Genomic DNA, 24987 nt, shown 5'->3' on the forward strand with positions numbered 1-24987 from the left:
CACACACACACACACACAATGGAATACTATTCAACAATCAAAAAGAATGAAATCTTGCCATTTGCAACAACGTGGATGGTACTAGATTATATTATGCTAAGCAAAATAGTCAGAGAAAGACAAATCTCATATGATTTCATTCATATATAGAATTTAAGAAATACAATAGATGAACATGGGGGGAGGGAAGGAAAAATTAAGATTTTTTCTTAAAAAAATCCTCCCTTAGGAGGGAGGCAAACCGTAACAGGCTCTTAAACACAGAGAATAAACTGAGGGTTGCTGGAAGGGAGGTAGTTAGGGGGAAGGGTTAAATGGGTGATGGGCATTAAGGAAGTTACTTTTTGGAATGAGCACTGGGTGTTATATGTAAGTGATGAATCACAGGGTTCTACTCCTGAAACCAATACTACACTGTAAGTTAACTAACTTGAATTTAAATAAATAAATAAATAAATAAATAAATAAATAAATAACAATTTTTTTCATTCATTTAAGTGGCCAGCTACACTAAGACATCATGAAGAGTAAAAACTAGCTCTTATTTATCCACGTATCCCCATATGTGCCTCGTATCCGGTAAGTGCCAAATATATAGTAAACAAATCATTGATTCAACCAAAAAATTTCAGTGCCTTTTACCATATGTAACTGGTGTGCTGCAGCTGGCTAATGCCAGCTTGCCAGTCACTTGTGCACATGTCTTCCCAACTCCATGTTTACCTCCCACTGGCAGCTTGAAATCAGTCATGGTGGAAGTATTCTATAATTTTTAAGAAATATATATTTGGTCTTTGACCCTATTTCTTGGCATGAAGCTCCCAAAACCCTTATAATTTCCTAAGTGATGAGAGGAGTAAAAGTATCTTGTTACGTTATGAGGTGACTTTTAGAAAACTCTTAAGGACAGGGACTGGTTGCCGGTGGAGTTGACTATGGGATCAGAGGGTTCGGACTTTCAGTCCCACACACTAATCTCCAGGGATGGGAAAGGTACGACAAGTTGAATCAATCACCAATGGCCAATAACTTACTCAATCCTGCCTGTGTAATGAGGCCTCCATTCAAACCCAAAAGGAGGGGGTACCGAGAGCTTCAAGGATGGTGAACACATGGAGATACCGTAAGAGTGGCATTCAGAGAGAGAGCATGGAAGCTCTGAGCCTTCTTCCCACACCCTGCCCTATGCATGTCTCCCATCTGGCTGTTCCTGAGCTACATCCTGATACCAGTAATCGACTGGTGTACCAGTAATCCAGTAAATAAAATGTTTTTCCAAGTTCTGTGAGCTGCTCTAGCAAGTTAATCAAACCCAAAGAGGGAGTTGCGAGACCCTCCCGTTTATAGCCAGTTGGTCAGAAGCACAGTTGGTAACTCGGGCTTAACCTGATATGGGAGGTAGTGGTGCAGTGGGTAACCTGTGACTGAGCCTTTAACCTGTGGGATCTGATGCTACGTCTGGGTAGACAATGTGGGAAATTAGTTGAATGGACACCCTGCTGCATTGCTTGTTTGCATAGGGGAAACCCCACTCCCCACACACGTCGGGATTGGAGACCAGAATTCTTATATTTACGTCACAGAAATGGACAAACGCTATAAATCAGGGCTTTTTTTTTTTTTTTTTTTTTTTTGAGAGGCAGTTTACCAGTATACCACTGATTACCTCTCAAATTGAAGGAAGAATGGGCGGAAAGGAGGGAGGGAGGGAGGAAGGAAGAAAAGAAGGAAGGAAGGGAGGAAACCTAAAGGACCCACAGAGTCCAAGCAGCTATCCCAACTGCTTTCCACCTACATATGAAGTATTCCTCTTCTTTTATACTCCATTCAAATCCCTTGTCCTTGGTGAATGTTCAATTATCAGCCCAAACTCACTGAGATAATCTTTCTATTTCCTCCCTGGAACTATTAAATGCCTTATGCTGCAAGATATCATCAATTGCAAAAAGGCACTATTTCTTTAAAATCTGATTTTCTGAGAAAAATAATCATTTAAAATAAACAATATATAATAAACTTAAAAGCTCTCAACATTCAGGCAATTATCTTAACATCAGGAATGCCAAAATATGAAGGGAAAATGCTTCCGAGAAACAAGGAAATATATCACTTTATTACTAATTATCTACACCTCTCTCTTAGCATTTTTTTTTTTTTTAAATCATAGACTAATTGAGCTGGACTACAGCTTAGAAACCATTTATTCCAGCTCTCCTTCCAGGACAGAAAGCAAAGCCAAAGAGGTGATAAGATTCTGAGGTCACAGTGCTATTTAGCTGGATTATGGGGACTCCATTCCTGGCTTCCTGGTTGCATCATCACTGCTCTGCCCATTGCTCAAGCAGACAGGAGTTCCAATCCAGTTTCGGCCCTTACCAAATTACAACTTGCACAGCCTTTCTGTGAAACTATGAAAGCTCAGTTTCTTTGTGTTGAAAATGGGGTGAGGTAATAAACCCTACCCTAATGTTTGTGCTAAGGTATACAGTATCCACCATGAGAGCACAAGAAATCATGGCTGGTATTATTAAAGATGCATATGTCTTCTCCATCCAATTGGATTACAAAATTTTTTTTATGTGTAAGGATATTTATTTGCAGCACTGTGTATTGAGGTCAAAAAACTGGAAGCAAGGTAAATGTTTATTAATAGGTAAAACAGCAAATAAATTATGGCCTATCCACACTGTGGATATTAGACAGCCATTAACAAGAAAAAGTTAGAGCACCTTTCCATATAGTTCTCTGTGGCTTTTCACACATTTCTATTCTGCAGCATTTTTTCAGTGCAGAAACTAGGAAATATAAAGTCTCTCCATTCCTGATGCCATCCTAAAACTCTTAGGTGCTTTTGTCTACATTTCCCCTTCTTGATTATACACTAAAGCCCAAACTAAAATCAGGCACATGGCACACGATTAAATAAAAAATCTATGCATGGAAAAATTTCCAGTACTGGCTCTGTGTAGGTCTTGTCCTATGCAAATGTAAGTAAGTTGGATTATGAACTTCTTGAGAGTAAAAACCAAAACTGTGCAACACGGCGTGCTTTTCACTTGATAGGAGCTCCAAAGTATTGTCCAAATGGCTAAATCTGTTCCTGAATCTGAATGCCAGATCCTTTTCATCATTTATTCTATCATTCATTCGACAAACATTCACTGAAGGCCTACTGTGTGTCAAGCCCTATGTTCGATGCTAACGAGCAAAGCTGCAGTCGCAGAGCTGCTTTTTGCCAAGGTTCCACATAAAATGTCATGACATGAACAAAGGGGAGAACAGCAGCAGACTCTTGCATGGCAGACTATTGGCATGAAGTCTTCACATTACCCAGAGGAACTGCATTGGGCAAGAATGCAGTCGGTGCTAGAGGGACAAAATAGCTACTAATGAATCACTGTAGCTATCTCTAAAACACTTTAGGAAACAGCCTTTCCAATTCAGCAACACACAATTCTTTATTCTACAATGGCATTTCAATTAACTTCAATTCTGCCTCTTTCATCTACCAGGCCACTTCTGAATATTCATGCCCTACCCAGAAAACAAAATGCATGCTAGGGCCAATTTTTCAATATTTCTCTTTTCTAACTCCAAACGCTAGTTCACTTAATCTCTGCTTATTAATAATATACATTATGAAGTACTAAAGACAGTTTATCCCAAAAAAATACTACCATCTACTTAGATCTGAAAGCACATAACTTTCATGTACCTGCTTTCTTCCTGCCCAATATAAGATACTTGCTAATCAATCCATATGGGACTTTCCCAAAGAGGAAATTCAGGAGTAATTTCTATAAAACATGGAAGAATCGATTCTATTTTGGTGCCATTTATCTCACTCCAAACAGGAACCTGATTGGTTCCTGGAAATATCTTTGTCCTTTTGAATATAAATCCATTGGAAGATATGGAAGACACAAATCAATTGGAAGATAAATCTGTTTGAAAGTCTGCCCACTTTCAAACACACTGAGACAAGTGTCCAGGAGTACTTCAACCGTGACTATAGATTTTGAAGATGTTACCACATCCTTTAGGGTCCAGTCAGAAAAAAAACATACTCAGAGACTGCACTTAACTTTGTAGGAACTTTCAATTTGTAACTAACCAGTTGGGCTTCTAGTACTTAAAAAAAAAAGTCTTGTAGGTAAAAATAATAATAAATTTAATTTTGTTTTATTTTTTAAGTTTACTTATTTATTTTGAGAGCCAGAGACAGTGTGAGTAGGGGAGGGGCAGAGAGAGAGAATCCCAAGCAGCTCCACAGGGTCAGCGCAGAGCCTGATGTGGAGCTTGAGCTCACAAAACCGTGAGATCATGACCTGAGTTGAAACCGAGAGTCAGACGCTTAACCAACTGAGCCACGCAGGCGCCCCAATAAATAAAATTTTTTAATTCAAAGTAATAATAATAAGATTTTTAAATGTCTAAAAGAAAGTAGGTAATATCAAATTAATCTTTAAAATTATATCATGGATAGAAGGCAGTTTAAAAAATGTAAGCTGTTTTCACAAATTTAAACTGTTGACAGAGGATGAAATGAAAAATCAAAATTAAATGGCCCTATTCCAGATACTTTTATTGTTCCGGCATTAACCCAACACCTCCTTGGCATTCACACTGTAAGATCCAAGGGTAGAGTTATATGAACAGACCCGTCAATATATACAGGGAAAGGTTACTTCAGATCTGATTAGATTATTAGTAACCTTGATCTTCTCAGAAGGGTAGACTTTAGTAACTTTGGAGACAGTGTAGCAAGGCTAAACATTTCAATTAAAATTTATTAACTCATAAACACTCGGTTATAAAAGTGTCAGGTTAATTGGTATCATTAATTTCAAGTTTTTAGTTTATTCAAAAAAGTAAAAATGCCACTTGCATAGGCTAGAATTTCACAGGCTCTCTAAGTTGGATTATACTGATTTCCTATAATTATAGTAACACATTCTACAAAAAAATTTGAAACAAACAAGTTACTAATCAGAAATCAAGCTAAGAACAACCCTGAGAGTCCAGAGAAATTATATTATTTTCAATTACCAAAATATTAATCTAGAATTAAGCAGACTCACTTGCTCCATTAACACCGTAGAAGGAAAAAAACTTTTTTTAATACTGAATAAAGGAAAACCACAGTCCTAATGTAACCACCACCACAAAAATGCAAACAAATTCAGAATCCACAGTGTTTCCTTGGATTCCAAAACACCCTGACTGGTCTTTATATTGTCTGAAGGACATTGAGCCACATTCTCTGCTATGGAGCCTGACATATCACTGTGTAGATTACAAAACAGATATTTATTTATGCTTTAACAAAAAGAACACTGAGAACCATCATAAATGGTTCATCATTGACTTAACTACAGCTCAGATTCACAACTCACTTATTCATCCTCCACTGATTTGAGAACTAAGAGAAATGGGCCCTCTAGATATTAGTGGCTGTGTTGAAGATGCTCAATAGATTGCTTTATTTTCAGTTTTCATTTCAGAGCTGTGATTTTAATTTTACATCCACTTTCAATATTGAGAATCTGCTGCCTTCAAGATGCTCCCGACTGAGCCCAGGTCAGCAGATTATAAGGATGCCAGAACTGCTAAAGCAGCAATCCGTGTCCACTCTGAGACCGTCTCCCTCCAATTTTCCTACTCCAGCCTATCTGCGTGGCCTACCCTCCTGGAATAAGGTCTGGTTACAACCTTAGGATGACTCCCAAACGTGCGTTTAAATGGAAAGTGGTCTCTTCCAAAATTAGACAAGCCACACTTAATTTTCAAACAAGCAAAATTAAAATTCAGAATCAAATTAGCAATAGAAACCACCTATTAACTTTGCCAAGACTTAAGAGTCTTCTTTTGAAGACGTCCCCTTGATTCCCTGAGGATTTTGGCAACTAAAGGAGACATGATAAGGGCTAGAAGATTTGTATGTTTCAAGCGAAATTCTACGTAATCTGAAACTAAGTAAACTATTGCCTTCAAGGCTACTCACACATACCTCATTTTTTTTTAAGGTGGTAGTTCTCATTTTTCTAAAATAGATCTTGCATGCACATGGTTAAAAAAGAAAAAGTCCCCAAAGGTACGTGAAATTAAGTCTCCCTTACCCCCTTCCCCCCTCCCCGGGTCCTCCCCAAAGACAACTACTGTTTCTCGAGGCCACTTCCGTCGGCACTCTATGAACGTGAAAACATACGCAAGTGTTTTAAACCAATTATCCTATATTATACACCCAATGGCAGCTGCAAAATTGCCGCTGAACGCCTCTGGGCTAAAAGGTGGCAATCCGCTCGGGAGTGTGGGGTGGGAGGAAGGAGACTTATCTGGAAGCTGTGGTTTTGCACATCACGCACCCGGTTTTTACCTCGTGTTTCACTTGCATGCCTATGGCAGGCAGTCGAAGATTAGAGGAGGAGGTAATCCCACCCCAAGCCATCCCCAGGCACTGCCACTACATCCGTACAGGTCTGCCTTTCATCTATGTCCCAACCTTTAGGTATATTTTGTATTCTTACTGGGTTAAAACAAAGTATCTTGACTCACCTTAAAAAAAAAAAAAAAAAGGCAGACTAATTCTGAAGGTAACTTTCAGCACCAGGTGATTTCCTGCCGGCCAAACCCGCAGCCTACTTCGGTCTTGTCCCTACGAAGCGTTCAGCCTGGCACGGAGTTGGAGGGGCGAGCCCAGACCAGAAAAGCCCAGAGACTGGAAGCCCAAGAGATGAGCGCGTCCCGAGCCCTGGGCCGCGCTTTTCTAAGCGGCAAACGTTTCGAAGCAGAAGCCCGAGACCCTCGGGCCCTCCTCCGTCCTTCCCGGGGATGCTCGAGCGCCGGGGCACACCAGCACTGCTCACGCCTCCGCCCCGGGCCGCGGCTTCAGTTCGGCGCAGCCAGAACCCCACGACCCGCGGGGATCCGCTCCCCCTCCGCTCGCCTGGCCGGGGCCGCCCGGCGCACCCCGGTGCGCAGGAGTCCAGGCAGACCCCGGCGCCCCGCGGCCCCCGCCGCCCCCAGCCCCCGGCCGCCCGCGCGCCCCCGCCGCGAAGGAAGCCACAGGTAGGGGGGGCGGGGCGGCGCTCACCTGCGCAGGAGGGGTGCTCTCGGCCCCGGCCGGAGAGGAGGAGGTGGAGGAGGCCATGTTGCCCAGCCGCGGCCGCCCCTCCTTCCAGGAACTCCGCTCTCCGCTCCCCGCCCCGCTCCTCCTGACCCCAAAAGCGGGACTTCTGGGGAGAAAGTTCGGCTGCGGCTCGGCAACGCCACGCGCGGCCCCGCGGCGCCCGCCCCGCGGCTGTCTCCTCCCCCTGCCTTGTCCGCAGCGCCCGCCAGGTGCCCGCCCGGGCCGGTGTGCGGGGGGCGGGCCTTGCCTCAGGTAGGGGCGCGGCGGAGGGCCGAGCCCGCGCCCCGCTGGCAGCCCGGTCCGGGCGAGCATGCCCAGTCGGCGGGCGCTCGGGGGTCGGAGCGGCCGCGGGCGCGGAGCGGGACTGTGGGGTGCGGCGCCTTACCTGGGGAGGAGGGGAGCCGAGGTAGCTCCGGGAAGGGAAGGAGGGCAAGTCCTGGTTCTCGCGGGCTGCTGAATACAGTTCCCCTAGCCACGTCCATTGTAACAAAATAGTAATAAAAGTCTCTGATTCTTTGATTAATTGGTGCTTATTGAAGCTCAAGTGAGTAAAATCATTGAGCAATGCTGCTTTTGCTTTTTTATTATTATCAATCTATAGCATATAACCCATACAGAAGCCGAGTCTGCCAGGCAGACAGCTTCAAAACAGTGTCCACAGCCTCCCGTCCTCCCCACCGGGGTGCCGGCAGCACACAGAATGCTTCGGCTACTTGTCCAGTTAAAAAATAAAATTCCAGAGCCGTCCGGGATAGGTAGGCGCTGAGCCTGATCTAGCAAAGAAATAGGGGACAGGACCTCTGAGTGGCCTTGTTTCTAGAGGCTTAAATAGCCGGGCTTGCAGAGCTCCTGTCCTGGACCAGGCCGAGGGACAGTTGGATTCAGGAGGCTTCCCCCCACAACATTTATTATTCAGATTCAGATCGGGGTGTGAAGCAATGTCTCTCAAAGGGGGAGAGCCTGTCACTGGAGTCAGGGGAGATGGGTTCAGTCCGTGCACCGAGCAGGGCCGGGGCATTAAAGAACAGCGAATCACACTGGCGGGAAAGTTATTTCCTTTTCAATTCTCTTCCAGTTCTTCTGATTATAACCAGAAGAAAGTGTTCTGACACTAAACTATTTATCAAAGAGCAGGTCCCAAGCTCAAAGCCCTAGGGGAGCACTGGTATCTAGAATTTATAGCATTGTTAAATTTTCATTGTTTAGTTTCATTGTTTATTGTTACTGTTACTTTCTATTTATGACAAGTGAAAGTGGTTTTCTATTTATGGTAGGGATCCAGTTTCCTTTTTAAGCAAGTATATGTAAGTGTTTTTAAATTATGTAAATAAAGATAGTAATAATTCAGGTGGGACTGAGATAAAATTCTAGAGGTAGGTATGAGATGATTGAAATGCACAATGTTTTCATCAACTAGATGCCAGAATAACTCCTTAACCAGAAAGTAGTGAGTTAGCTGTGCCTCTATTTTAACACCTAGCTCACTTCCTTCGTAACGCACATAAAGCTGAAATAACATTTATTTGCACCAGCTTTATGTTGGGCTCTATGCTAAGCATCATACTCATAATATCACATTTAGTCCTCCCCAAATCTTTGCAAGACAGGCAGTACAATCTGGAAATTGAGTCTCAGAAAGATTATTTTGGCCAAGGTTACAAACCAATAGAGCACTAACAACTCTATAGTTTGGACATTCTTAACTTGAGTTTTAAAAACCACTTCAGAGGCACCTGGTTGGCTCAGTCAGTTAAGCGTCCAACTTTGGCTCAGGTCATGATCTCATGGTGTGTGAGTCCAAGCACAGCATGGGGCTCTGTGCTGACAGCTCAGAGCCTGGAGCCTGCTTCAGATTCTGTGTCTCCCTCTGTCTCTGCACCTCCCCCACTTGCACTCTGTTTCTTTCTCTCAAAAATAAATAAACATTTTTAAAAATCCTTATTAAATAAATAAAAACCACTTCAGAATTTAGCATGTCCACACACACTCTGAAATTTTATATTAAATTCAACTTTTCAAAGAGATCTACATATCCTCCAAAAGTTTTAAGAGCCAGTGCTACCATTATTTACAAAACACTCCCATATCTTGGATTATAAGTTCCAGAGAGGCAAATGCTCTGTCTCCTTACATCTTTACTGTGCCCAGCCTGGTGCGTTAATGCCCTCAGCTGCTCAGGAATCGGTTGGGCTCAGTCAAATGTAGGAAACACACAATTCAGGCTAAACGAATGGGGTAGCTTGGGAAGAGCATCTCTTTGGTAAATCCTGCACAAACATAGGTATTTTACAAGCCAGCTCCCAGGCACCCTTACAGCCATAAAAGCCATCTTAAACAAGTAGCAAGGAGCCAACCAGATAGACAAAGGAGGGAGGAAGGTGCAAAAGCCCAGCAGGAAGTCAGCACAACAAGTTAGCCCAAGAGCCGAGCCTAGAAAGTTGTGCTCTCTTGCAGAGCTCTTCCAGTCCAGTCTGTTTATCGGTCCGTCTGCTTCTGAGAAACACTCGTGTTCAGCTTAAACACACTTCTCACCCAGAGGCAGGCTGTGACACCACTGGAAAAGCTGGGCGTCTGGCAGCACTCCTACCTTTAAAAACTAAAATTAAACCTAAATCTTTCCATACCACCCCATGACCGCTTCTAATTTTGGCCTTCTGCTCTCTGTCCCTCCCATCACAGCCAGGTGTCTTAAAAGGACGGTGGTCCCTTGACAGTCCTCTGTCAGAGTCGCTCTCTGCCCCTCTTCAGTGACTGAAACTGCTCTTTTAAAATCACATTTGACATCCTATTGGTCATGTCCATTGTGGAGTTTTCCAGACTTTGTCTCAGTTGATCTTTCTAGGGCAATTAACGTGGTCAACAGTTTCTTTTCCTTCTCCTTAAGTATTTTCTTGGACTTTGACCTCAGTCTTCCTTTCTTCTCATACAGGCACTGTCTCTCTGTGATCCCATCCACATCAAGGCTTCAGCTTCCACATGATGACTCCCTAATCCAATGGAGATAATTTCCCTAATCCCCAAACCCATACTTCATCATGTCCAAAATGGAATGCCAAGCAACAGGGACCCTGAAACCAGGAGAGGAGACTTGCAGGTCTTGGAGGGAAGGAGGCTCTGCACTCCCTCTCTCCTAGTCCAATCAGATACTGAGTCCTACATAATTCCCTGAAATATCTCTAAGTCTTCCCCACTACACCCTTGCCTTTGCCCTTCCAATTGCTACAAGTTATTGAGCAATTGCTATATGCAAACCATGTCAACTTGCATTTTCTGTTCATCTCTAATTAGACAACCACAGAAGCCTGAATTTGTGTAGTGGTTCAGCTCTGTCATCCAATATTATGATTTTTCTATAATTTCAAATCTGTTCACATGACTACATGCTGTTAAAATCTCATACTAGCTCTCTTTATGCTTCAGGATAAAGGTGAGATTTAGCAAGGGGCCCTGACCACTGCATCTACCTGATCTCAGCTGTTCTCCATCAGCATTTCCATCTCCATGCCCTTCTCTGTCTCTGTCTCAGACACACCTTCACCTGGCCATTCTGAATCATTTCCCCCCAAACACTAAGTCCATTGTCTTTCTACAGGCTGTCCCTACTGCCTAGAAAACCCTTCGCCCCAAAGCCTCCTTTGTCTTCTCCATTGTCTCTGTGGGGTTAACTCCTATTCATCCAGCAAGACCCCATTCAGAAAATACATCTTTAAGGAAGGCTTCCCTAACAACTTTTCAATTAGAATGTGGTTCGGGGCACCAGGCTGACTCAGTTGGTATAGCTTGTGACTCTTGATCTCGGGGTCATGAGTTTGAGCCCCATGTTGGTTTTAGAGATGACTTAAAAAATTTTTTTAATGTGTTTCATCACCCTTTCTTTGTTCTTCCAAAACAACTGGCAACATAACTGTGGTTATTTTAAAGAACAGATCCACCCTCTTCTGAATTCAGAAATCTTAAATGTTACAATAACTAATAACCTACACCAAATTGATGTGAGGCTATTTATTCCATTTAGTCTTTATTCCATTTAGTGTGAGTAGTCACATGTTTTCATTGTGGGGTACTGCTCTATACGCTTTTATGGCTGTTATGCAGTATACAGTATGTGCACCTTACTAACATTCTAAAAATTCAGGATTGTGACACTCATCTGCCTTCAAAAGTTTCAGATAAGGTATATAGATCTATATAACCATTGTTTTCCTTATCTGTCTCCCCTTATAATCAAAAGCATCTTGAAGTGTCAACTGTATCTTTTTCATGTCCAAATCCCCAGTATTTAACACATCAGGCTCAATAGAGGTTTGCTGAATAGATTAAGGATATATTTATGAACTTGGACTATTATTTCATCGGACTGATTCCCAAGGTCGAAACCCGATACCTTTCCCTGCTTCCTGCACGGCTGTCCCTCCTCTGGGCTACACTATACCGTGCATGCACATCAGATTTCTCATTGTATAATAATTGTTTGCATAACTGTGTCTGCAGTGAGACTGAGCAGGTTGAAAGTGAAGATGATGATGTATTAATCTCTGTATTTCTGTGTTCACAGTAACCAGCACAATGTCAGACACTACACATGGGCTCAGTACATGCTGTTGAATCATTGAGAGTAGAACATATCAGAGGAGGAAAGAGGAAAGAAGGAAAGATAAAAAAGAAGTTGGAAGAAGTCTGGGTTGAAGACGATTTAACCTCTTTTAAGAGAACTCTAATGGAATATTCTGAACTCTATCACTTCACAATACTTGCCATATTTGTGTATCACCTTTATTACTTAATATTTTCATTTACATTAACTTACTCTTAGCTTATTTATTTTTAAAAGAAATATTATCTTACTATGTTAGTGGAAAACCACTTTCACTTGCACCCAACAGATATGATGAAAACAAATTATTATAAATTTCTTGATTTATTCTGTATTCTGCCTGAACCCTCTCTCTTCAATAAAAAAAAAAATTAACAAGGGTTTAGAGGATACAAGCACTGGCAATAGATGTAAACATTTTCCTCAGTGTTAACAGAAGTAGTGAATACCTTGTCCTTAAGTCACCTAATGTTACTTCAAGAACCACCACTAGAAGGGCTCTTACCCTGTCATACCTTTGCTGCTTCTACATTTATATATTTCCCCACAACTTCAATTAGACACTCTATTCCTTCCAGAGTAATTTATACTATAATCAGACTCTAACTCACAAGTGTGTTTAAACAGTAGGAATTTCCTACCTGGACATTAGCAAATGAGAAAAGTTTATTTTTTGCATGATGTCTATGGAATCTGTAATTAGCGGGGAAATAAGAGTTACTACAGAAAGTCTTTGCCTGTGAGAAAAAATTTTTTTTCTAAGTTCAGGAGATTATGGTTAGTGAATGTGTATTTGTTTCACAAGATAAGCAAGTAACAAAAAAACATTTCTCAAAAGAAACATATTTGGTTACCACTACCCATGGGGACTATGAATGTGTATAGGAATATGTCCCTTAATCTGTAAATTTTATGAGAGAAAACAGCTCACCAAGCACAAAGTTGAACCAAAATGTTTTTTCTCTTGTGGCTTTTGGCCTTTCTCCCCATTTATGGTCTCTACTGGGTAGAAACTCATACTTCTAAATATACAGTAAAGATCATGGCTTAGCAAAATTTTTATCAAAGTCAACTGGAATGAGAAGACAATGTTTGTGTATTGAGTAAGTTTTTACAATCCCATTTAGAATACGGTTAAATAACATATTTTAGTGTCTACTTCCATCACTTAGTTCCTTAAATTTCTTCAACGTTTCAAAGGAAATAGGGATTATTCGGGTATCTCCTATGGAATGAGAAACATTGTCTGACTCAACATATTTTATATTTTATTTATTTTTGATAGACAGGGCACAAGTGGGGGAAGGGCAGAGAGAGAAGGAGACACAGAATCCAAAGCAGGCTGCAGGCTCCAAGGTGTCAGCACAGAGCCTGACGCAGGGCTCAAACTCACAAACTGGGAGATCATGACCTGAGCCAAAGTCGGACGCTCAACCGACTGAGCCACCCAGGCACCCCTTAACTCAACATATTTTAAAAACCCAATCACATGGGACACCTGGCTGGTTCAGTTGGTAGAGCATGTGACTCTTGATCTCGGGATCATGAGTTTGAGCCCCACGTTGAATGTAGATATTACTTACTTAAAAATAAAACTTAAAACCCAATCACAAAATAGTTTACAAAAAAGGGTAATAATCAGAATCAGAATCATAATAAACTTCATAGTAGAGTTATAGAAAAGATCAGTGTGGTAAACTCTATTTCCATATTCCAATTAACATGATTTATCACTTCCCCGTACTTTGGTCTGGAATTTCAAAAACACATAAAGTGATGATAGTATGAATAATAGTAATATCAATCCTTAAAAATACATATAAAAAGTTACCATAAAGCAAAAGTAATTAGCAATGAGAAATAAATTGATAAATTTCAGCCTCATAGTAAGAAGGAAAAGCAAACTTCCCTTATTACCCTTGGCTGAATTCCCACTGAAATAAGCTGCATGATTCTGATTGAGGGTGCTTAGGAAAGTAAAGGAAAGAGGCACTTTGAGTTGTTCATTGACATGGCACCTAGGACACAAGAGGAAAGGAGTGAAAGAAAATGACACCTTGAGAACGGGATTGGGAGATTAAAAAGGAACAGATTTTCCTTTAAAATGTTTTCTTTTTCCCCACATACTCCTTTTAGTTCCCTGTTGCTTCTTTTGCTCTCTTCCTTTTAGTTCTGATAAACCAGAACCAAGATCTTTTAATTCAGGTGTTTGCATCTTTGGCCTGAGCCAAGGGAAATAATAACCATGAAGCTCCTTGACCTACTCCTTACATGCTTTGCTCCCAGCAACCATGGAATCGCCTAGTTTCAGCCTTTGTGTTTTATACAGCTGTTTCGAGTAGCCTTCTGCAGGACTCCTGCATCTAGGGATTCTAATTGTATATCACTGTGTGATATAAAACCTTGAACTTCCAATCTGAGTTTTTAAATTCAAACTGGAAAATAAGTAAATAAATAAGTTCAACTTGATGAAAATTGAAACACAACAGCACAACTCACCAACGCTGCCCCCAAACCAGCTGTGCCCTCCAAGAGCATCAACTTTCCAGTCACAAAGACATCCTATAACTGATGGTTTTATTTTGCCCGCTCTTCCCCTTGTCCACTCTTTCAAGAACAGTGTGTAGCTTGTTCAAATTTTACATTAAAAGGTTTAGAGAGTCATATGAAATTCTTGTGGACACTCTTAGGATACTGATACAATCCAACTTAGGGATCACCGACTTAGTTAAAACTGACAACCAGTGAAACAGTCTTCACACTCCTCAGTCCAGGGCTGTCCCTTCTTTATAATATTATAGTCACTTTCTCATCTAAATACTTGTACTTCTGCATATAATTGAGCAAGTTTCTGTACTGCAAAAGGGCGCCACACCCAGGTGCCATTCACATTGCAGTTACTGTAGAGTTGAATATTTATATTACATGTTTTTGGCAGATAGCCCTAAGAAAACCACTATATATATTTTTTTATTCTCGACTTAGTTAGCATGCATGGCTTCAGGGGTAGAACCCAGTGACTCATCACTTACATATAACACCCAGTGCTCATCCCAAAAAGTGCCCTCCTTAATGCCCATCAACTATTTAACCCTTCCCCTCCCCCACCCCTCATCAACCCTCAATTTGTTCTCTGTATTTGAGAGTCTCTTGTGGTTTGCCTCCCTCTCTGTTTTTATCTTTTTTTTTCCTTCCCTTCCCCTGTGATCACCTGTTAAGCTTCCCAAATTCCACATATGAGTGAAATCATGTATCTGCCTTTCTCTGACTTATTTCACTTAGCACAATACCCTCCAGTTCCATCCACATTGTTGCAATTGTCAAGACTTCATCCCTTTTCATCGCCAAGCAGTATTCCATTGTATACCACATCTTCTTAATCCATTCATCGGTTGATGGACGTGTGGGCTCTTTCCATAACTTGGCTATTGTTGATAGTACTGCTATAAACATTGGGGTGCATGTGCCCCTTCAAATCAGCATTTTTGTATCTTTTGGGTAAATACCTTGTAGTGCGATTGCTGGGTTGTAGGGTAGTTCTATTTTTAATATTTTGAGGAAACTCCACATGTTTTCCAGAGTGGCCGGACCAGTTTGTATTCCCAACAACAGTGCAATAGGGTTGCTCTTTCTCCACATCCTTGCCAACATCTGAGTTGTTAATTTTAGCCATTCTGATCGGTGTGAGCTGGTATCTCATTGTGGTTTTGATTTGTATTTCCCCGATGATGAGCAAGAAAAACAATATTTTAAAAATATTTACTATAGATGGAGATAAAATATCTTGAAGAAGGAGAGGGTCTTACTTTCTTCTCACAGAGATGCTCACACACTGTCCTATAGGTCTTCCCTAAAAGGAAACATTAAACTCAAAGTACCGTGAAAGCTGGAAGTAGTATATGCCTACCACCATATATCCCAGCACCTAACACTGGACCTAGCACATACTTAATGCTAAATTAATACTTGTTGACGGCCTGACTGAACTCTGTCTTTTAAGTATGGGTCTTCCAATTAATTGAAATATATTTCTTATCCTCTCCATCACTTATCCTCTTTTACATTGAATTTATAGATCTATAGTGAGTGATTTTAATAAAACTGTTGATGAACAGAATGGAAAGATAGAGACATTATATGAATGTTACATGGTATTATTTGTTGGTTTATATGACAATGACATTTTAAGTTTATTTCAAATGCTTTTATTGATCGCCTCTTTATAGCTGGGCCTTCTCTTTCACAGACCACTTGAAAAATATACTGCATGACATGCCACCAATATTTCTCTGAATGCACCACTTCCTAGGTATATAGATATAGTACATCTGTCTTACATTCTTTCTACTCTTTGTTACAGTCTTGGTCGCAGTCAGCAAACTCTTTCTATAAAGGGTCAGAGATGAAGTATTTTCGATTTTACAGACCCTATGGTTTCTGTTACAACTACTCAACTTCACTGTTGTACAATGAGAATGATCATGCCTAACAAATGGGCATGGTCATGTTCACATAAAACTTATTAGCAAAAACAAATGGTGGACCAAATGAGCCAGTTTGCTGACTCCCAATCTAGATTGCCAGCATGCTATCCTTTGGCTTTGTAGCAGGCACTCTGTTTTATCTCAGGCAATCCCCCAAACAAATCTGCAAGATGGATATTACTATCTGCTTTTTATGGGTGAGGAAATTAGGGCTTAGCAACCAGAGTTTACCAGTTTCTTCTTGCTAGTGAGTCAAGTAATCAGGTCTGTCTGTATTATCATTCTGCTCCTGTTCAGAGACCACCATCTCTGATCTGGAATACTCCCATGCATCCTAACTGGTCTCCTTGCTTCTCTCCCTCCTTCCTATAATTCACTTTTGTCACAGCATCAAGAGTATGCTTTTTAAAATGCAAATTAGATCATATGACTCCCCTGCTTAAAATCCTCCAGTGGCTTCTATTGCCTTTGGAGTTAAAACCAAACTTCTTATTCTGCCAAAAAAGTCTGCCATGGTCAGGCCCCTGCCTGCCTCTCTGATCTCACCCCCTGCCCTATAACTCTTCTCCTGCAGGCTCTTGCCACACCAGCCTAAATTCTGTTTCTGAAATGTGCCCAGACCATCTGATCTCATGGCTTCTCCACCTGATGCTCCTTCTGCCTGAAGCATCTCCCCTGCCCTTCCTCCAGGTCTTCCTGCCACCTCCTTCTTATCATTTGGGTCTTACCCTGAAGGTCATATTTCCCCAGAAGGCTTCATGGATCCTCCCATCTGTGCTTCATCATCAATCACGTTTTTCTTTGCACAGCACTCATTACTATGTGAACTTTCTAAGTGATTGGTCATTGCCTGTCTGCCCCACTGGAACATAAGCTCTATATTCACTTTCCCTTTTATTCACTGCTATATCATCAGAATATTCAATAGTGCATTGTATATAGTAAGGACTCAAGAAATATTTATAGGTATCTGCTTAATGAATGGTTATTAACAAAAATCCCATGCTCTTCATCACAGTTTACCACTTCCCAGGACTGGCTGAGGCTATTTCTCGTGCATCACATCAGAACAGTTGGTTGGAAAACCATTTGGTTTGTGTTGTTCCATCCATATTCCTTAACTTACATTATAACTCCAAAGACATAAAGAGACAAAAACAAACTACACCAATTATGTTGGCCAGTTAGTCCAATGCAAAGATGATGCTATGCTCCATTTAAAGAACAATACCACTGAAAATGACAGCCCCATCTTAATACGGCTAAAATTCTGTTCTTTAGATAAGCAGCCTTGCTAAAGGATTCTTCAAAGGTCTCACTGAAAAATGAAAAAGTTATGGTCTACAAGGGAATAAACTTTTGTTACACACCAACTTCAGGGGAAATCCACAGGATTTTTCCCATAATTATGTCTTGCCATGAATATGATCATATGTATTTCTACTCTCAACTAACACTTGTAAGTGCTTCATGAGTAGGGAACATGTTTCTTTGCATTCCCATCATGATGAACACACAGACATTTAATATATACTCAATGTCTTAAATCAAAAATAAGGAAAGGAAAGAAACAGTGGAAATGATTGATTTCAAGGCAGTTGAAAGCCTTCTGAATTCCCAGATTGGTAAAAGGAAGCAATAGGCATTTGATTTGCAATACTGAAGAGCTTAGTTGTGGTAAAAAGTCTGGATCAGGATTTAGAAGGACTACTCTCAGGAGGCAAGAACTCCTGCCCGCTCAAGGTCTTTTTGGCTGGACTAAAAATCAAATTAATATGAAATAGATTAACAGGAGAAAATCAAATATAATAGGCATATGTATAGGGAATACACATAGACATGGAAATGCCAAAGACAGGCAGACAGAATGAGGTATATATGTCATTCTGAACAAGAGGGGAATAGGGGTCTGGGATTTCAGAGCAAAGAAATACATTTCCAGGGTGAAAAGAAGAACAGATGTTTGGTAATTAGATGTTTGCCCTGCCATACAGATGGGTCACTCAGATAAAATTTATCTCTGCTAATAACACTTATTATGGGAAAGACCTCCAATTTGGATTCTTCTGTGTGGCTAAATGAGGGACAAAGTTTCTCTTGAGCCCACTGGGTCTCAAGTGCCTTTAGCTCAAAATAATCTACATGCTAAAGTGGCACATTCAGATGGTCAGGGAGTCTGCCCTAAACCTCTCCCACTCCCCCATCTGAAACTTCCGTGGGAGTTTCACATATTAAAAAATTGAGCTAACAAGTTGTTTCATCTCACTGATCCAGTCTCTTAGTCCTGACAATAGGTAATTTCAGTCAAACTCATTTCAGGGGGGCATGATACAGGTATGTTCTCAAAGTTAGACCTATGTTTCAAGTAATCAGATATTAAATAAGAGGGGTTTCTATGGAAACAAAAGAAAAACAATGGTTAATTGGACCAAATGTTAAGCCAGGTTCTGAGTGCTGAGGGTAGCCAGTTGAGAAGACTTCCAATGTCACACTTGAAGTATCTTCAGATAGAGTGAGGATAGGTAGTGCAATCTCACAAATCTTCCTGGTTTGCAGTTCAAACATCTCTGGTGATTTTTGCATTGGAGGACATGAGAAGAAAACAGGATCTAGTCCATTTTATAATGAATAGTATTAAAATCTAATACATACAAAGATGTGCTATTGAAACATAATTTCTCTACATAATCACCCTCATTTTTACCAAAGATAACCAAAATAACACTAATTTGCTTGGAAAAATAACTCGTTTCAAAAAAACCCTCAACCTAATTATTTACATAAGTGCAGCAAGAATAGTGATTGACCGTGCAAACTCTTTAAAACTTGCTTTGTTGGAACTTTTCATGAGGAATCTCTAGATTTAACTTCTAATAGCCTTAGTCTCTCAGGGCCAGAAGACAAGCCCATAAATTGTGGTCAATTCCTCTCTTCTTGAGGTCCCCAAAATATTCTGAGGTTCCTGCACCCGCCAGGAAGTGACCTCTGTAAGCAAGGTATCAGGCTGACATTTCCAAGAGGGCTTTATTAGCTCCATAAAGCCAGCCTTAGTTCCTTCAGGCTATCTGGTCATATCTGAGTTTATGTTGGTCATATATGACATTCCAGTCAAAGCCTTGGTAATATAACCAGTGTTTTTATTTGTATCTTGTCATAAGAATAACAGATTCTTATTGAACTTATGCAAATAAATATATTGCCACAAAAATATAAGAATACTTACTGAGATTTTCTGAATTCTGGAAGGTTCTGGTAAAGAGAAAAGATAAATGTTTTAATTTGTTCACAAAGGTATAATTTTATCAAATTGCTATAAGTCAGCTTAAGAGAAAAAGTTTTCTTAACTCTGGGGAAAAAAACATTTTAAAAAGTCAACAATGTTTCAAACAAAAAGTCATTAAAAGTATAATCCTCTTCCTCAAATCATTCAGTCTCATATTATTAATTCTTGTTCTTCCTGAATCCAATTTTTCCACTAGTTCTGGAAATTTTTATCTAGTTCAGTTTTATGATCTTAAGCTTATCAGAAACCTGTACTCAGAGTTTTTTCCATGAGTCTCACTGAAGATGAAGCACATTTGCAGGAAACTTTCATAAAGCATCTGAGTACAAGCATGAGTGTCTGTAAATGATAAAAGACTTAAAATAGCCATGGTTAATGATCTGATTTGACTATACTGTACCTGAAACTAATGCAACATTGTACTCTAACTATACTGGAATGAAAATAAAAAACTTAAAAAAACACACATATACCACATTTACACTGCACAAACTACACACACAATTTATGTATATACCATGCGCTCTCCCTACATAAAGCGCAAATACAACACACGCGCGCACACACACACACACACACACACACACACACACACACCTCATTTGAATTCATTATAATGCAATTGACAAGGAAATAGGGTCATTTTTGTGATACACAACAATTCAAGACAATAATATACCAGGACGTCACATTTCTAGGAGTTTCACATAATTTTAGAACTCTAGTTTCAATAACATGTCTATATAAATATCACATAATAGTGTTTAATAACACTTATTTGACAATGCGTCCCACATAATTTGACATACCAAACAAGTCTAATTAACTTAATTTCTCACAAATTTTTTTCTCTTAAAATGTTGCAGGGGCCCGCTGGAAAATTTCAGTTAGATTATGGTCAAAAGACTTTATTTTAGAATTTGGTTTTGAAAACTAAGTCCAAAAAAATATCAGAAGTGTGAATATTTGATTAAATAGAATCACAATCATTGTGAAAACAGTATTTAATGATCCATTTCATCAAAGTGACAATAAAAGATGTCAAAGGCAAATACAGAAAGTCACATCATTGTGAGTAAAATTTAGGTCTTTTAATATTAAGACTTAGTTTCCTTAAGTAATCAAAGACCTGATAAACATTGGAAATTATTTTGGCAAATCTGGAATCATTGGTTTTTTTGGAAGATTACTTAAAGGTAAAGAAAAGCATTTATTTACATTTTTTTTTTTTGAGAGAGAGAGAGAGAGAGAGAGAGAGAGAGAGAGAGAGAATGCCAGGCAGGCTCCTTGCTGTCAGCTTGGAGCCTGACTTGGGGCTTGAACTCTCAAACTCACCTACTTAAATCAAGAGTCAGAAACTTAACTGACTAAGCCCCCCAGGTGCCCCTTGTTTACAATTGTTTGTGAAGAGCAGACCAATAGTTCAAGAAAACTTTGTACTTCTAACAAAGAAAAAGCTGACTCTCAATCTAATACCTGAGTACTTTTATTTTTTATTAAAAAATTTTTATTTTATTTTATTTTATTTTAGAGAGAGCAGGAGACAGAGGCAGAGAGAGGGAAAGAGAGCATCCTAAACAGGCTCCACTCCATGCTCAGTGCAGAGCACAAAACATGGGGCTTGATCTCACGACCCTGGGATCATGACCTGAGCTGACATCAAGAGCCAATGCTCTACAGACTAAGCCACCCAGGTGTCCCCCCAGCATACTTTTAGAACTCATTCATTCCAATCTTAGTTAAGTCCTGAGCATGTGTACAATTCTTTTTCAAAGATTTCCCTTCACAAACCATCCACAATTTCCTTTTCATTCAGATTCTGTCCTAAGACTTCTAAGTAACCAGTCTCATTTTAGGACAAAATTACTTTCTTTTCCCTCAATAAAAATGTATTCCTATTCCTCATACTTTTCAAAAACACATCTAATTTTCTCTGCATACAGAGTTGCTTATCAAAATGTGGTAAGATTTATAATTTCAGGGGCAGAGAAGAGTGTAAAGAAAAAAAATTTTTAGAATTTTTAGGTAACTGCTATTTAAAATTTACCCTTGGGGCACCTGGGTGGCTCAGTGGGTTAAGCATCTAACTCTTGGTTTCAGCTCAGGTCATGATCTCATGGCACATGGGTTTGAGCCCTGAGTGGGGCTCTGTGCTGACAATGCAGAGCCTGCTTGGGATTCTCTCTCTCCCTCTCTCTCTCTCTGCCTGCTCTCTCGCCCTGCTCACTCTATCTCTGTTTCTCTCTCTCTCCCAAAATATATCAATAAACTTTTTAAAAAGTTAAAAATTTACCCTTTTCAAAAAAAGTACAGAACAATTTTGATTCAATATCCTGATTATTTTTAATAATGTCCACAAACATTTTGAAAGAAATAGTCAAGATTTAGAGTTGGTAAAGATGGGTGGGCTTCAACTTATTTCTAGGCCTATAGTTCTGGTTTTATAGAGATTTATAAGATAAGGACAGTTGTTTCTAACTCCCCCAAAGAACTGGATTATACCTTAAATATCAAAGGGTTACCCTATCTTTTTAACTAAGTTTACTTCTTTATATCAGGGAGAATTTTAACTAAAATGGGAACCAAAAGATTTATGCCTTTGTAAAGTCTGTATAAAGTATTTTAACAAACTCCTTTAACCTTGACTACTGTTTAGGCCCTGAATATTGGCCTTTTGCAAATCAGTTGTAGGAGAGCCTAGGAGGAATTTTCATCATCTATTTCATCAGAAGGGAAGGTCATGAATATGGCCAAATAATCTTTCTAATTACTCTCTAAATTTGGTGGGATCTTTTGAAAGTAGAGGTAAAAGGGCTTTATAATTTAAAAGCTCTGCTGTTATCCAGGGGACACAAATTTTTTTGTAGTGGGGGTCTAGGATACTCCTGCAAAGGATGTTGTACAGGAATGCCTTCAAGCCCCAGAAGCTAGGAGCAAAGTGAGACAATCTCATGTGCTTTTGTTAAATTCATTTTCTGGCTTTTATCAGTTATGTGAGCAACGTGTACACTTTGAACCTAGAGATTAAGCCAGAGTGATCTCTGTAAATCTGTCAGGGAAAGGGAAGTTAAAGCAGACACATGCAACCAGATTTTAAGAGGGGAATTTATATTGGATGTGGACATTTCTTTCTTGTCTATGTCTACTTTCTGTCCTTTTATCTTGTCAAGGGAGTCCCTGAAACTAGCTGTTATACTAATAAGACAATTGAGAGCTCTTTATAATATATATTTTTAAAATATAGCTAATTTAGGGGTGCCTGGGTGGCTCAGTCAGTTAAGCGTCCGACTTCGGCTCAGGTCACGATCTCGCGGTCCGTGAGTTCGAGCCCCGCGTCGGGCTCTGGGCTGATGGCTCAGAGCCTGGAGCCTGCTTCCGATTCCGTGTCTCCCTCTCTCTCTGCCCCTCCCCCATTCATGCTCTGTCTCTCTCTGTCTCAAAAATAATAAAATAAACATTAAAAAAATTTTTTTAAAAAATAGCTAATTTAAAGAATCCGTTGTCTGGCCATTGACAAGCAGGATCTCTTAATAGTGACTAAAACCAAGAAGCCTTTTATTTTTATATTATTTAAATGTTTATTTTTGAAAGAGAGACAGAGAGACAGAGTGCAAGCAGGGGAGAGGCAGAGAGAGAGGGACTCACAGAATCCCAAGCAGGCTCCAGGCTCTGAGCTGTTGGCACAGAGCCGGACACGGGACTTGAACTCATGAACCATGAGATCATGACCTAAGCCAAAGTCGGATGCTTAACTGACTGAGCCACCCAGGTGCCCAAGAAGCCTTTTAATGGCTTAACCAAAGACTCAAGAGGTGTCTAGAGAGGACATAGATAATACATCCCCATGATCCAAAAGTTTGCTTCCAACATTAGTCCAAGAAAGCAAAGAGCTTTTGTTGCACAGGTGGTAAGGACGGTGCAGTGAAAATGGTGTCTCCAGTCTCCCACAAAAATGTGAGGTGCCTTTAGTCACAGACTCACTAATCTGTGACACCAGGCAGGTACTTCTGGAACTTTCTAGCACTAACAAACAACGAGAGTTGAGACAACAAAGGTTCCTATGGGCTGGAAACTCTCATGTCAGATGCCCTGAGAACTGGCACAGCCAAACACAGACAGAAACTAAGATCCCCAGTCTATTTGATTGGCCACCAATGTGTACCCAATGTCCACTCTCTAAATGGTGGAGACCAAAAAGAAGATTCTCATTGGTCACAAAGCCAAACTCTTAGGACACAGCACAAGACAAGAGGAAAACTCTAACAGCTTTATATAAGCCTTGGGTCTCTTGGAGCCACAATAATACCTAAGAGGGATATGCTACAGTGTTTTGTTTTACAGTGGACCTCACTTCATGGAAGTTTTCTTAAGGTGGGCAGATGACCTAGCATCAATCCAACCAATCCTGTGACCAAATTGTCCTATCACAGGAGTCTTATTGAGGTGGCAAGTGCTCTAAGAGCTTTTAAGTGGTCACCTTGTGCCCACCAATTTTGCAGCTTTGCAACAGATGACAAACAACATAGAAGACAGAAAAAGGAAAGCAAAGACAATCTCTGGGAGGAAATGGATCAGTAACCAAAGACTACGCTGCCAAATTTAACCAAAGAGTCACCAGGCTAGTACCACAAATGTTTCTTCCTGCTAATCTAAATTTAGAAAGAGAGAAAAGACTCTTACCACTCTTGCTCCATTAGACTCTGCAGACAGAGATTCCAGGAGGTGTCTATGGTTAAGAAATCTCACCTTCTGCTGACTATACGTCAGGTGTCCCAGGATCTGTCTGCTGCAGCACTGTCCAGCCATGCAACGTCCAATGAGTTATCTTGCCAACCACGCCAACTGTTGGGAGCAAGAATTCCTGTCCTCTCAAAGGGCCTTCTGGTTGCACTAAGAATCAAATTGACGGAAGACACATTAACAAGAGAAAATCAAATTTAAGAGGCATACGTATAGGGAATCCATATAGACATGGAAATGCCAAAGACAGGCAGACAGAATGAGATATATATGTCATTCTGAAAGAGAGGGGGGTGGGGATCTGGTATGTCAGAGCAAAGGAATGCATTTCACAGGGTGGTAAGAAGACCAGATGTTTGGTAATTAGATGTTTGCCCTGCCATACAGATGGATCACTCAGATAAAATACATCTCTGTTAATAGCCCTTATTCTGGGAAACAGCCCCAGTTTAGTTTCTTCTGTGTGGTTAAGGGAGAGACCAAAGTTTTTCTTGAGCCCACACGGTCTCAAGTGCCTTTAGCTCAAAATAATCCACATGCCAAAGTGGCACATTCCCAGGACAAGGGCAGAGGGGGTGGAGGAGTCTGTCCTGAACCCCTTCCCAACTCTGACTCCCTGGAAAATAACTTCAACTTTTTCAGCCTTGGTTGCCTCCTTTAAAAATGAAAAAGGTTTAAACTATGAATATTTAGGGTCCCTTCCAATGTTAGCATTCTGTGAGTTCACCAAGACTTTAATCCCAGCAGCTGAAAAGAT

The 24987-nt window shown here is 40.4% G+C and overlaps 1 long non-coding RNA gene across 2 annotated transcripts; it reads right to left on the bottom strand.

The window, feature by feature from the left end:
• Window positions 1–11120: 11120 nt before the first annotated feature.
• On the bottom strand, window positions 11121–24282 carry LOC125933251 (uncharacterized). 2 transcript variants are annotated; one of them, XR_007460904.1, is made up of 3 exons: window positions 24237–24282; window positions 19431–19456; window positions 11121–18816 (listed from the first exon to the last, which is right to left on the bottom strand). It is a non-coding gene; the product is annotated as an uncharacterized LOC125933251 (long non-coding RNA). The 2 variants fall into 2 exon arrangements; XR_007460903.1 differs by having other exon boundaries at window positions 24171–24245.
• Between the last annotated feature and the right edge of the window lie 705 nt (window positions 24283–24987).

This window comes from Panthera uncia, chromosome D2 (genome assembly GCF_023721935.1).
Source record: "Panthera uncia isolate 11264 chromosome D2, Puncia_PCG_1.0, whole genome shotgun sequence".
NCBI classification, from domain to species: Eukaryota; Metazoa; Chordata; class Mammalia; order Carnivora; family Felidae; genus Panthera; species Panthera uncia.